General features: G+C 46.1%; 1 protein-coding gene across 4 annotated transcripts in view; it reads left to right on the forward strand.

Moving 5' to 3' along the window:
- Positions 1-8,815: 8,815 nt before the first annotated feature.
- The window catches only part of MED25 (mediator complex subunit 25), a 613,073-nt gene continuing 606,618 nt past the window's right edge, over positions 8,816-15,270 (forward strand). For 2 of the 4 annotated variants that reach the window (XM_069605505.1, XM_069605531.1), the window contains exon 1: positions 8,816-8,908. The gene's annotated coding sequence lies outside the window, so the exon portion shown is untranslated. Of the gene's footprint in view, positions 8,909-8,969; positions 9,063-9,130; positions 9,264-15,270 lie in introns of those variants that run through there. The other 2 variants (XM_069605522.1, XM_069605512.1) reach the window with 2 other exon arrangements.

The following is a 15,270-nucleotide window of genomic DNA, read 5'->3' on the forward strand; positions in this document are numbered from 1 at the left end:
CTTATTCAGCACTCTCACTCTCCTGCTGGAGCCTCACTGTTCTTTGTTCCTAAGAAAGGATCAAATGAACTGCGATCATGCATTGACTACAGGGGCCTCAACCAAGTTACGATAAGGGATCGGTATCCTATGCCACTTATCAGGGACATTCTGGAGGCAGTTCAAGGAGTGAAGGTGTTTTCCAAGATCGATCTCAGAAGAGCCTACCACCTTCTACGGATTCGCTCAGGAGATGAGGGGAAGACCGCATTCCACACACCATTTGGGCATTACGAGTATTGTGTCATGCCGTTCGGCCTGGTCAACGTGCCATCCATTTTTCTGCGCTTTATGGACCGCACCTTCTCTGACCTTCTATTCCAATGTGTCATTGTCTACCTTGATGACATTCTGGTATTTTCAAAGAACGCCCAGTTCCACACTACTCATCTTCACCAAGTCCTCCAGAGGTTACAAGACAACCACCTAAAGGCTTATGCAGAGAAGTGTGTCTTTTGAGTTTCTGAGGTTACTTACCTTGGTTTCATACTTTCTTCGGAGGGCATTTGGATGGATCCCGTAAAGATAGAAGCTATACTGCTTTGGCCCACTCCCAGTTCCGTCAAGGAGGTTCAGAGGTTCCTAGGGCTTGAAAATTTTGATCACAAATTTATTCAAGGCTTTTCCGACAAAGTACTTCCCATCACAAAGTTACTCAAGAAGTCTTCAATGCCATTTACATGGACCCCTGAGGCTAATCAGGCCTTTCAGCTGTTGAAAGAGGATTTCTGCTCTGCTCCCATCTTTTGCCAACCTGACCAGAGGTTAAGGCTCATAGTAGAGACTGATGCCTCATCAGCAGCCCTAGCTGCTGCTCTCCTGCAAGAACATGCAGGTCTGGAATATCCCGTGGCCTACCTGTCTAAGACCTTAAATGACAGCCAGACCCATTATTCTGTCATCGAAAAAGAACTATTGGCCATGAAATCCACCTACGAGGAATGGCGTCATCTCCTACAAGAGGCTAACCACGCTCTCAAAATAAGAACAGACCATAAAAAATCACAAGGTCTTACGGAACATGGAATGCGTTAATTCATGCCAGGCCCGATGGGCCCACTTCTTTACTCAATTTGACTTCTTTTTGACCTACTTGCCAGGTTCTAAGAACGTTCTAGCAGATGCCCTTTCAAGAAGACTGTATCCAGGCATTACTCCGAAAGAACCCCCCAGTCTCATGCTCCCCGACGTCAAGATCATCTGTTCAGTAGATTCTTTCTTGGAGGATGTACGCAAAGCCACACAGTCTGCTGGGATTCCTCCTGCTACTCCACTCTCTGAGAACATTCTTATCCAGGATGGTCTGTGCTTCAAGCAACAACGCTTGTTCTTGCCCAATAAGCAGAACCGCCTAACAGCATTAAGATGGTGCCATGATGACCCGGTAGCAGGACACAGAGGGGTAAAGAACTGCTACGACATAGATTTTGGTGGACCAACATGGCCAAGGAGGTCACCTCTTATGTCCATTCCTGTCCTGTATGCATCGGTCAAAGTATTCCACTCAAAAATCTATCAGTTTCCTGCAGCAGGAAGAGGTGCCTGAAAGACCTTGGAGCCTGATCTCGACCAATTTCATATTGGATCTGCCACCTTCAGAAGGGTGTTCTTGTATAATGGTTACGGTAGACTGTTTTACCAAGATGGCCCACTTCACACCCTTAGCCGGATTACTTACCGCAGCAGACATGGCACTCCGGATAAGATTATCTCTGACAGATGCCCTCAATATACTTCTCACTTCTGGAGAGAACTTTGTGAAAGGTTGGGCATTGATTGTGCCTTGTCATCAGGTTTCCATCCACAGACTAATGGGCAGACAGAAAGGACCAATGCCACCCTAGAACAATATCTTTGATGCTTCACTAACAGTCAACAGGACAATTGGGTTAGCCTGCTTCCCACCGCAGAATTTGCCTACAACTCCATACACAGTGCCACCGGCCTCAGTCCTTTTTATTGTTCCTATGGGTCCCATCCCAGCTTTACCCCTCTGTCTCCCCCCCCCCCGTCTGTCACTTCTTCTGTGGATTCTTTACTCACCAGTATAGCAGAAGCTCATAAGACTACCGTCGAGAGCCTACTGGCAAGCAGGCAGCGCTACTGTTCCCAGAGCAATCCCATGCACTTACCTTCTCCCACTTGGCAAAGAGGTACAAAAGGTATGGTTGTCCACGAAGTACCTACCTCGCTGGATACATCCCTCTAAATTGTCACCCTGGTTTCTGGGCCCCTTTCCCATACTTCGCAGGATCAATCCTGTGGCCTTTCGCCTTCTGCTACCAAAACACATGCACCACCTTCACCCTGTGTTCCATTCGTCTCTCTTAAGACAATACAAGGTGGATCACTATAATCGCCCTTTGCCCCGGGACCCAGTGTCTACTGATCTCACTCCGGAGGAGTATGAGGTGGGCTCTGTTTTGGACTCCCACTATCGGCGGGGCTGATTGGAATACCTCATCCATTGGAAAGGCTATCCCAATTCAGAAGATTCCTGGGAGCCGGTTTCTCATGTGCATGCCCCTGCATTGGTTCGGAGGTTTCACCGTCTATTCCCGGGCAAGCCGGGGGGGGGGGCGTCCCTAGGAAGGGGGTATACTGTCACGCTGACGGCTCCCGGTTGCCGCTGGAGGCTTTGGAACGCTTGGCGGCGCCATTAGGTTGTTCCCGGGTTGCTTTCCTACTTCCTGGTTTTCCACTCTAGTCTTTTTTGTTCAGTCGCTCTGTTTCCGTAGGTAAGCCCCGCCCCTCTCTGGGTTCGGCACGTTGCAACAGTCTTTTCGCTCTGTTGCTTTGCTCCTGTGTATCACTTCGTGTCCCCCCTTGCCTAACTTTCCTTGCCTTCTTTTTCCTTCTGGGTTTACCGATTCTTTCTTTACCCGTTTTTCTTTGCCCTGCCTTCTTCTGAGCTTTCCCTCCTCTCGCTAGTCTCCACTCTACTTTGCTGCTCCTTGCTTTTGCTCTTTCTCTTTCTGGGCTGCTGATTTTTGAGCTCCTCGGCTTGCCTCCTCCACATCGCGGCTCCCGTGGTTCCTTCGCTCCTGTGTTTGGATACGTTCTCCTCTCTACGTTCTGAACATACGACTTGCCTGAGTCTGGTCCTTTGCTCCTACTCCTCGCAGAGCATACTTCCTGTGCGCCTGTTTCAGATCATCAGTCATCCAACCCAGCGTTATCAAGGCACTGCAGCAACACCCTTCAGGGCACCGCTATGGTAGTGCTCCGGAATTCCATCCTTTTAGTCCTGGAGAGTTCAAGACAACCCGGCAGTCTACTGCTGCTTATTTCCTCTCAAATTGGTCTCTGCGGGAGGGGGGGCCACTGCTTCCCTGTCTAGCAGGAAATCAGGGTGGCTTCTTACCGCGGACTACCGTATCTCTTCTCAAAAAGGAAGAAACTTACCCGCCGAGAAGCATCATCAGAAGAAATAGGGGAGGTGGACATTGATATAACTGACAACCCACCTATCACGGCTAAATCTGACATCCAGACCCACACCAGTGTCCCTATTCCTCCCTCCAGACCCACACCACTGTGGCCCTATCCCTCCAGACCCACACCAATGTGGCCCTATCCCTCGCTCCAGAACTAGCTGAACATTATTTTTAAAGTAAATGTAATTTCCCGCTCCCCTTCTCAACCTAGGTGTAGAGAAGTCGCGAGAGCCCCGCTCTCGCGAGATCTCGCGCAACCGGAAGTCCCGCCCCCGCGCGCTCCGCGCGCATTACGAGCCGGGCCGAGGACGCGGAGAGAAGCGCCTTGCCGGCTCCTCTGAGAACGGGGCCTGCAGCTCCGTTGGGGACGTGAGCTGCACACAGCAAACCCCAGCCACTTCAGGCCCGTTGGCCTTAATCCTTAGAGACCCGCAGTTTGTGTGTATTTGGGACTGGCTGGCAATTCATAAATAAAGCCCTTCCAGAGCACCAGCAAGTCTCCTGTTTTCTATTACTGCATTTTACTACATAAATTGGCGACGAGGATCACCACAACCCACGAAGAAGCATGCAAGGAGCAACGCCACCGCCACCCTTCCTCCAAACTCCAGGTAGGCCTGCCATTCCGTGGCCACAATGGCAGCCCCTATTCATGACCTACGTGGAAGCACTGGGTGGAGCAGGGTTCTCGGCGGCAAGGCGCAGGGCCATGTTACTCAATGCCCTGGGGGTAGAGGGACAAAGAATTTTCGAAAGTCTGACCCCGATCCCGGTTGATGGCGACAACGACGACGTGTTCAAGGAGGCGGTGAGGAGAATCGTTAAGAGGTTTGCCAGCAAAGAAAACACAGTGCTGCACAGAATACGGTTCTACGGTCGGAAGCAGGAAATGTCGGAACCAGTGGATGATTACGTCACTAAGCTGAGGGAACTGGCGGCATTATGTAACTTTGGCAACAATGCGGAAAACCTCATTTGTGACATGTTGACCGTTCACACGAATAGCAGGAAAGTCCAAGATAAATTTATCATCGAAAAGGAACTGCAGCTGGAGAAAGCAATCGAAATTGCCAGAGCAGTCGAAGAAACGGCGGGAAGACGGAAGGAGCTCACAGGAGCCCAGAGCTCCGCTGAAATACAGGCAGTGGGCTTCCATTCAAAAAAAGAAAAGCCATCATCGGACATGAGGGATGTGAAAGGAAACAGGAAAGAACCCCTCAAGTGCCACAGGTGCACCAGTACGAAGCACTTAGCGTTTGACAGAGAGTGCCCAGCCAGAGATAAGGAGTGCTCCGTATGTAAACGCATTGGCCACTTCTCAATCGTGTGTCGATGGAGAAACAGGAAAGTCACCAGTCTCAACGCAGAGCGCATCATGGAGAGAGAATCATCCTCAGAAGATGAAGGTAGGCCCACAGTTTTAATGGTGAACAGCACAAGAGCCAGGAGAGAGAAGCCCCATTGCACGATTAAAATAGACGGCAATGAAACTAGGGTCATGGCAGACTCAGGTTCGGATCTAACCATCATTCCCCTGAAGACTTACAAAGAAATGGTGGGAAAAGAAATAGTACAAGTGCTGACTACGCGGCACAAGCCCACAGTTTTCGGGGGAGCGTCGGTTGAACTCTTGGGGTACATAAAGGGCAAAGTTGAATTCAAAGGGAGAGTGGCAATCACTAGAGTTTACTTCAGCCATGAAGGTCCAGCAGTGTTAGGTTGGGACGACCAAGACAAACTGAAAATTAGACTGGATCCCAGCACAGAGGATCAGGTACTGTCAGTCAGTGCAAAGGACGGACCTGTGCTCAAAAACGATTATCCTACACTATTCTCAGAGGAGCCGGGGCACATTAAGGGTTTTCTCCACAAAATTGTGCTCAAAAGAAATGCTGTCCCAGTCAAGCATCGGGTGAGGCCGGTACCTGCCACAGCCAGAGATACCCTCAGAGGACAGTTAGACAAGATGAAGAGGGAGGGGGTCATAGAAGAAATCGAAGCATCCGAGTGGTTGAGCCCGGTGGTTCTCATAAAGAAGCCCCAATCCCAGGAATTGAGGATCTGCATAGACCTGCGCAGCTTAAACTTGGAAGTCATCACGGACAATTACCCTCTTCCAAGCATCAACGAACTCATTCTACTAATGAAAGAGGCCAAGATATTTTCAAAACTCGACATGAGAAATGCATACCACCAAATACAGCTCCATGAAGAGTCAAAACCCCTCACGGCATTCATCACTCCGTTTGGGACATACCAATTCACCAAAATGCCGTTTGGGTTGTCATCAGCAGCATCGGCTTTCCAAAGGATGATGGATGTCCTGCTACGCAATGTTAAAAACGTAGTGTATTTCCAGGACGACATCCTGGTGTATGCAGGGGATGAGCAGACCCACGACTCCACGTTGAGAAAAGTCCTCAACAAGCTACAAGAAGCAGGCATCCGCTTACGCCACGAAAAATGCATGTTCAAGGTGAAAGAGGTCGAATACTTAGGGTACCTGATCTCGGAAAAAGGCATCAGTCCAAAAAGGAACCTCATGCAGGCCATCAGTAGAGCTCCAGAACCCACCTGCAAAGAAGAAGTGAGGTCATTTCTTGGACTCGCTGAGTACTATGCCAAATTCATACCAAAGTTCTCAGAAACCACAGCACCCCTCCGCGACTTACTCAAAAAAGGGTCGGAGTTTACGTGGCAAGAACCGCAAAAGATTGCGATGGGAAGCATAAAACAGCACATCATGGATGCCCCATGTCTGCAACCATTTAATCCAACGTGGGAGACCGTCATCACCACAGACGCCAGTGCGTATGGACTGGGAGCAGTATTAACTCAAAAGAAAGGTGACACGGAACATGTGGTAGCCTTTGCGTCGAAGGCGTTATCGGAAGCGGAACAGAATTACTCCACCATTGAAAAGGAAATGCTGGCGTGTGCATGGGCAGTGGAACATTTCAGAACATACGTGTGGGGCACAAAGTTCAAGCTGCTGACGGACCATAAACCGCTCATCCACATGCTCAGCCCTGGAGGGACCAAAACATCCACACCCAGATTAGCACGCATTGCAGCCAAACTGCAAGAGTACACTTTTGAAGTCCAGCACATTTCAGGTTGGAAAAATACACAGGCCGACTGCATGTCGCGGCTGCCGGAAGATAAGGATAAAGCAACCACATTCCTACATGGGGAATGCATCGTGGCATCCGTCATGGACTTAAGAGCACCCGACTACCTGGAACTCAGTGAAAGGCACTGGGAGGAAGAGGATGGGAAAGACCCCACCATGACCAGGATTCGAGAATGCATCAAGGAAGGTTGGCCCAGTGAAAAAGTGCTGCCCGAAGGCATGAGGCCATATTGGAAAGTGTCGGATGAGCTGTCCGAAATCGAAGGGATCGTCATGAAAAATGATCAAATCATTCCCCCAATAGGTATGAGGAAAACCATTCTCTGCCGGGCTCACGCGGGACACCTCGGAAACACGATGACTCGCCGCAGAGTGAGAGAGGCCTACTGGTGGCCGTCCATGGACCAAGAAATTCGCACCATGATAGAACGGTGTCATGAATGCTTAAACAGCGACAAAAGACTTAAGGTCCGCCAGGCACCCCTGATACCCACAGAAATACCCGAAGCAGCATGGTCCAAAATAGGCATCGACTTCATAGGACCCCTGGAGGCTATGTCGCCGGAACACAGGTATGGCATAGTGCTGGTGGACTACTTATCGAAATGGGTGGAGGCAGAGTTTGTCCCTAATATAACCACCAAGACGGTCATAGAAGTACTCACAGAAATTTTCCAAAGGGAAGGCCTCCCCAAGGAGGTGGTTACGGACAATGGGGTGCAATTGGTCTCTAAAGACATGGAAGAGTTTCTAAAAAGAAATCATATCATTCAAAAGAAAGCTGCCCTGTATCACCCTCAGGCCAATGGGCTTGTAGAAAGGGCAAACAGGTTCATAAAGGGTGCCATCCAATTGGCAACAGCTTCAGGAATGGACCCGCTCAAAACCACCAAAGAGGCCATAGCGGCCCACAGACTCACTCCAAATGGCATCACGCAGGTTTCCCCGTTCAAAATGTTGAGAGGGAGGAGTGCGGCGTCCACGCTGATTCCACCATGGCTATCGAAAGTACGAGAAGATGAGGCTGTGGACATGTCAGAAGTAGTGTGGCGAATCCAAAACAGTAAGGCACGTATGAAGTCATGGAGTGATGAGAGAAGGAGGGCCAAACAAGTGCCAGACATAAGAAAGGGAGACCTGGTCAAGATCAGACTACCGAAGAAAGATCAAATCACAGGGTCCCGATACAGTCGACCCTGCCAAGTAATTCACAAAGGAACAAACTACATTCGCACGGAAGACGGGCGCACATGGAACGTTGATAGAGTAGCACTGTACCAGAGGAGGCAAGAAAGAGGTCTCCGGAGAGATCACTAGTAGAGACTGAGAAGAACTATGGGAGAAGCGAGGAACGTGAACACGAAGGAGACGACGAAGAAAGGTTGGAACCTGAGGTCGAACCGGAAGAACTCGATGCGGACCTGGAACCAGAGCAGCAAGAAGAGTGCGCTGGAACCAGGGAGCGGCCCAGAAGAGAGCACAGAAGACCGGTGAGATACAATGACTATGTTGTACAGTGACTCTATTATCAGTCGGGAAAAGGGAGGTGTGTAGAGAAGTCGCGAGAGCCCCGCTCTCGCGAGATCTCGCGCAACCGGAAGTCCCGCCTCCGCGCGCATTACGAGCCGGGCCGAGGACGCGGAGAGAAGCGCCTTGCCGGCTCCTCTGAGAACGGGGCCTGCAGCTCCGTTGGGGACGTGAGCTGCACACAGCAAACCCCAGCCACTTCAGGCCCGTTGGCCTTAATCCTTAGAGACCCGCAGTTTGTGTGTATTTGGGACTGGCTGGCAATTCATAAATAAAGCCCTTCCAGAGCACCAGCAAGTCTCCTGTTTTCTATTACTGCATTTTACTACACTAGGCTCTTCTAGGAACGTTCACGGTTTCCCGAAGAAAATGCAAATTGTATTTCTCAGACAGCCAAGAGTATGCGGATTGCTGCTGCTCTTGCAGCCTGGCAGCCAGTATCTTCCCGGATTCCGACTCAGAAAAGTTTCGAGGGACAAGACGAACTATATCCCGAAGAAAACGCCCACTTTCACCCACCAGCAGGCAGTCTTCTCAAAGATCACTACAACTTGCTCCGGAAAAATCACAATGATGACGCAGGAAGTCACGTGAAAAAGAGTGGGCGGGCCGTTGCTGGGGTCCGTTTCTCGGATGGGAACTAGTCTTTACCGTAAGGTGTGTATTGCCAGGAACGTAACGTACTAGTCACGTGATGACCACGCGTTGCTAGGTTCGTTCCTCTAATGGGAACTAGTCTGGCGGACCAGATTGGAGGCGGAGCAGCAGCAGGGTGAGCGGCGCTGCTGGGGGATAGGGGCGTAAATTATGGTTTGGAAACTGACAGGAGCTACCGACAGAGGGCAATATTTCCGATTAGGGAGGGTGCTGTTCCTATAATTGCAAGAGTGATCAAGATTCCCAGGGAGGCGAGCATCACTGGAGAGGTAGAGGGGTTAGGAAGCATGCATGGGCATCTTTGGTGATCCCTTGTTACCGAGCATGTGTAATTCGGGTTAGGGCGACCTCATTTTATAAAGGGCTGTGGTTATGGATTGAGAGAATACATGTTATCGCTACAGGATATGCATGATGCACTGGAGGTGATGCGCAGGATATGACATACTGGAGGTGATGTGACAGCCGAGGCACGCAGTGACTGACACCTGCTGATTGCAATATGTCAAAAGTGGTACCCAAGTATTGTGAAAACGCTCTCCTTGTTTCCAACTTTCTTTCCCTCCCTTTTCCTTTATATCCGTAACCAAGTGCCCCGTGAAACTATTAAACTGCCCTAATGCTTCAACATTCAGATTGTCACTACTTTGTGTCCAAGATGTTTTCTTTCTTTTGAAAAGTATGTTCCCAAGAATAGGTACCAGTGTTTCCTTTTTGTGGTTACTTTCTTTGACAGTCTTGTAACTGTCTTCTGTATTAAATCCAGGCCTCTAAGTACCACAATACAATATCAGGCGAACCTGAAAGCCAGGGTTCCCAGATTATTTCTTGCCGCGCAGAGAGAACAGGACATCTGTGTACTGCTTTGTCGTTTTCGCACCGCAAATCGCATTGTTTCAGGCAATCATGCGTCTTGTTCTCCATATGCCCAAGCACACGTACATTGTAAACCTTTTTATGTTAAGGAATAGGAGACGTCACAGGAGTTGTATCTTTATTCTAATATCTATTCATTAGCTAAAACTATTGACTGAAGGAATAGGTGTGAGCACACCACTTTTAAATCAAGTCGCTCAAGGCACACTTGGTTAAGGCATTGTCATTACACCAGTGGTGCATTTATAGCTGCAGTTAAGCTATTAATTCTCAAAGGTGCCTGAGACAACACTGTGAAGGCCTATACAGCACATAGTTTAATGTTGCTGCTTGATAGAACTAGTTCAAAGGGATCCAAGGATAATGTGTTTTGGGTGGAGACAGGCAGGTAGGTAGTTGGTGAGACTGGCTATATGGATTAACATAGCATCTGCAGTCAATGGGTGGGTAAAAAATCAAACTAGCTGTTCATCCCTACTCAAATCTCATCTTCCTATTTGTACTCCATTGCATCAGCTAATTGGAGCAGCTCTACTTGGCTCCTATTAAACCCTAAGAGCTAAGCCGAAACCCCAAGCTTGACCCTGGCTCAACCCTACCCCTGAATTTCCTGGCCCGCCCAGGTCTACGGCTAATTGCCACCTTAAAGCCAAAACTAAAAATGTCCACAAGCTTTTTTCAAGCCGTCCCACTAGTGTTCTGAATACCCCAATCACGGAAGGTAACCGCCTGAACACTAGCCAATGTGGGTGGAGACACCTGCCCAGGCAATATAAAAGAGGCTATGTTGCCTAGTCTAGCTTAATGGAAGCATGTTTTCACGTGTGACCTTTGATACCAAATAACAAGGATTGGGCAGAGGTGCACACCTAGTTTGCATTTAGTAAATTTATATTTTAGAAAATATTATTAAGTCTTTAGATGCGGGGGAGGAACTGGGGTTTGGCACAAAACCCCTACATTAAATAACAAAGGGAAAGAAGATTCAGCCTTGGAATCCTCCCGTCCCCTGCACACTTTCGATTATTTGGGGAAAACCCAATACTGTTCTTTAGACACAAAACAAAGTAGATATATATTGATAACAAAAGTTAGGCAAACAGAGTAATTCAAAAAGCAGGAGTATTTTATAAAAATGTCATTTAAAAAATAATTTTGTTTACAAAAGAAGAAACAATGTGGCATCAATAATCAACATTGAATAGGAAGAGGATTCAACCTGGGAATCCTCCTGTCCCCTGCACACTTTCATATGTTTGCACAAGACCAATACTGTTCTTTAAACAAAGCTGTAAAAATTGTACAGATTCTGTTTGACAAATGTAAGCAAACACAGTAATGTGAGACAAAGAATAGTTATATCAGAACAATGTGGTTTCAAAAAGAATTTTTTCTCACAAGGTTATTTACAAAACGAAGAAACAAGGCAGTATCAATAGATGACACCAAAATTGAAGAAAAAGTGAAGTCCAAATCCATTAGCAACGCATTTCGAGGATGATCTCCTCTTCTTCATATGGCCAGAGCTGGACTCTTAATATGAAGAGAAAACATTGGTTCAGACACTTTTTTTGTAGACACAAATTACAATCTATATATACCATATTCTCTATATTCTACTTTAATATCAGTCCCCCATGTTATGCCTAAGGGCATCCTCATCCCCTTCGATATAGGTGAAAAGGTTCCAACATGTTTTCATATGTAGTGTCATCAATTATACACCCTTTGATTAACCAAAGTAGCTATGTTAACAGATATGCAAAGTCATGTAGTAGTCCCCATCCTGCGGGCTTGACACCTTAATCACCAGTGTTGCTGGTAAGTTTACAGAATCAATTTCTAAAATTGGCAAGTAGAAGACACAAGTTGTGTACAGGCGTTAGAAGTGAAAAATTCCTACCAGTTCACAGATTCTATAACTCTGGTACGTAAGTAGGAAATAATGCGGATATAGATAGTTACCCTTAAGTGTACAAATCCCAATCACATGGTGCCGGAAAATTGAAAAGAAATAGCAAGCGTGTCACTGAACCCATGGGGTGCATCCCTCAATGCTGGGCGTATGCGATTAAAGTTTCTATAAGATCAAAGGAAACAGAAAAATGACGGCACTTAGCTGTATATGCGCAGATAATTGAAGGTAGTAGAAATACATTCAGAGTAACATACCTAACGTAAGTATGTATAATAGTAGGTAGTAGGGTGAAAAAAATCCAAGTAATGGATGAAAACCTCTTGTCTCAGACTTTAGCCTATGGTATGCGGAGGCAATTGGTAATTTCAGCATGCGCATGAAAACTAATGGAGAAAAAAAATTCAGATTCAACTGTAAGCGACAATCTAATAGTAATAAGGGCATTATGAAATGAAAGAGTGTTGAATAGCTGAGGAAGTTTACCTTAGTAAGGTTACACTCACGATAAGACTGAAGACGCCAGTTAAAGTCAGAGTTTGTAATACTCGCACAATCAGACATGCAAATGCAAGAATGACGGTCTATGTACTATATCAACTGTGAAACAAAATGAAGAGAGCACAGTTTAGAGATGGCAACTTTCTACCAAGTCCCTAAAGAGGGGTAATGTAAACTCGCTCGTGCCTACCTGAAGCGCAGGGGGACAGCTCTTCACAGGGTCTGTTCCGCGGTAAAGCGTCTTCCACTGGATCTATGGAAACGCCACGCGCCCAGTGGAATCTAATTAGGGATGAGTCCTAGGTACGAAACGAAAGAAGGACTTAACAACGGGTGCTGGAAAAATCATCCATCTTGGAGTGGTGAACTCAAATATAGATATGCTATGTAATGGGAGCCAGAAGAGGCGGAAGGTAGAGAAGAAGCAATGAAATGAAAAGGGAATCAAGATAAAGCGTAAACTCAGACCAGGGGCAATCTAGATGGAAACGTGAGGAGCACAGCATATGAGTGTCTAAAGAAAACCACGTAGAGCATGTGTGAAGTGGTGTTCACCTCAATCCACTAACGATTAGAGAAAGGAAAAATAAAAGTAAATGGCTATAGAGAATAATGTTAATGGGGGTACTAGAAATAGTCATCAATGATGACTACTAGACTCAAGCCTATCAAGTCAACAAGTGGGTAAGAACAGGAAAATGTCTATGTTGTCAAGCCGTCAGGGTGAAGAGTACCGAGGCTAATAGTCGACCATAAAGTGGCAACATGAGACCTCACGGTCCATAATTAGTAAAATGAAGTAATTCTTGTTAGACAGCGTGTGGTGAAAGCAACCATAAACCATACACATCTCCTAAATAACATAGCGCAGCGGTTCTTATCATATATGTAAATTTGATTGAACATGCAACAAGTATACAATTATTTCTTCCAATTGACAAGGCAGCATATCAATGTGCAAATTATGCAATAGGCTTCATTCTATAGGTACAAATTAGGCTCTACCTAACGTTACAACCAGACACAAACATTGTGGTACAACCATCAGATTTGCGTTATTCTTTAAAATGAAATAAAATAAAACGTTCCCTATTGAATAAATCAAGATCACAAAAAGCAGTTCAAGGTGAAATCCTCATTTAGGCCCCAAGACTGCAGAGAACCCATTTTGTCAATCCAGTATGCCTCTCTGTAATAGGAGTGATTGGTAATCACCTCCTCTTGTGGGTCATTTGACAACTTCAAGTACCTGGAATTTTAATTGTGCAATTGAATGTTTCTGAGAGTTAAAGTGGCGAGCCACTGGTGAGGGTTGGTTATTTTATCTTATGTTTGACTTGTGTTCAGTCAATCTCGACTTGATGGGTCTTTTTGTCTGCCCTACATATACTTTTCCACATGGGCACTTCAACAGTCCTCGGCAGACCTGCAGCTTCCTTACTCTCTCTAGGTCTGGACTCTGCCAGTGTCTAAGATATAGGCCCCATCATGCCTGTAGCTCTCTCACTGGGACTAGAACTCTCCCCACTGGCGGCCTCCCAGGTTCTGGGCTCTGCAAGGGCTACAAAGATGTTCTCACCTAAAGGGGTGATGATGCCCAGTCTCTGCAACCTCTCCAGGCTCCTGTCCTAGCTGAGCCTTCTTCACTCTCCTGGTCTTCTGTCTTTGGTATCAAAGGTAACGAAGGGAAAGAAGATTCAGCCTTGGAATCCTCTCGTCCCCTGCACACTTGTGATTGTTTGGGGAAAACCCAATACTGTTCGTTAGACACAAAACAAAGTAGATCTATATTGATAACAATAGTTAAGCAAACAGAGTAATTCAAAAAGCAGGAGTATTTTATAAAAATAATGTGATTCAAAAAAGAATTTGGTTTACAAAAGAAGAAACAATGTGGCATCAATAATCAACATCAAAGAATTAAAGGATGATGGAGTCCGATAAAATCGACAACGCGTTTCGAGGATGTTTTCCTCTTCTTCTGGCCAAAAACAGACTCTTTAAGTAAAGAGAAAACAATAGTGCACAATCATGTGATTCAATAATTGAATTTTTACAAACATAGAAAAAACTCTTCTGCATGCTGAACATATAAAACACACTATTACTTTTTTTGGCTTACTTTTCTTACATTGTCTATTACCAAGTGTATACATTCCTTATTAGAGAAAGGAGTTCATGAAATTCCACTACTCAAATGCTCCATGTCCATAGTAATTGTTGAACATTAATGCATACTCTCATAGGTGGTCCCCATCTAAATAAGTTGACTGTGATTCGTCCAGTGTATTTTCGCCTAGCAGTAATAAGTAATTCAGAGTCTAATAAAGAATAAGAATTGTAGTGATATGAATAATTACGATCAAGGATGTCTAATCGTGTATATGATTTAGGTGAAGGTATCAAAGATGCAACGAGAAAACCGTAGAGCATCAAGAAGCCGTCCAATGGTTTCAGTAATGGTAATCCGTAGACACCCCAGACAGAGGTAAAAAAACACCCCTAGAGAAAATAGAGCATTAAAAAGTTAAATTTATCTACAGCGGAATACAGCTCTAATGGTGTATTCGCTATTCCAATATGATGTACCTGCAGTACGTGCATTCAGTGGTAATTGATGAGGATGGCAATCGCCGAGTCCTCTTCTGTAGATGGAAGGTGCCGTCTGACTCTGCAGTCTAAGGATAGTCATATGTAACAATATCAGTACGCTCTATTTCTGTCTAGACGAAGTTCTAAACAGGAGAAAAAAAGGGGGGGAAGAATATAGGAAATAAATAAAAGGGCTATAATCTATCTGTGTGACTGTTCCCAGATCATAGTAAAGGAGTTACCTGTTTATCAATGTGGCATTTAGAAGTTAAGACAGCCAATGCCGCGTTGACTCAGTAAGCTAAACAGATTGTAAATTTGATGCGGAGAAACGTGCCTAAAGGAAAAATAATAAGAGCGACTAAGGATGACATACTTTGTAGTAAGCCTCTAAAGAATGCTAGAGAGAATACAGGCCCGCGCGTACCTGTAATCCTGTGTACTGCTGTTAGCTGGGTCCCTCTGATGGATGGCGTCTTCCACTGCTACCATGGAAACATAGCGCGCCATCTTTAAAGGTTGTTAAATAGTGCGTGTTGCTAGCGCTAGAAAGAGGACTACGCATGTAAAAGTTGTGCATTCACCATATAGCA

Source organism: Ambystoma mexicanum, chromosome 1p (assembly GCF_040938575.1).
Source record: "Ambystoma mexicanum isolate Mex_15411 chromosome 1p, UKY_AmexF1_1, whole genome shotgun sequence".
NCBI lineage: Eukaryota > Metazoa > Chordata > Amphibia > Caudata > Ambystomatidae > Ambystoma > Ambystoma mexicanum.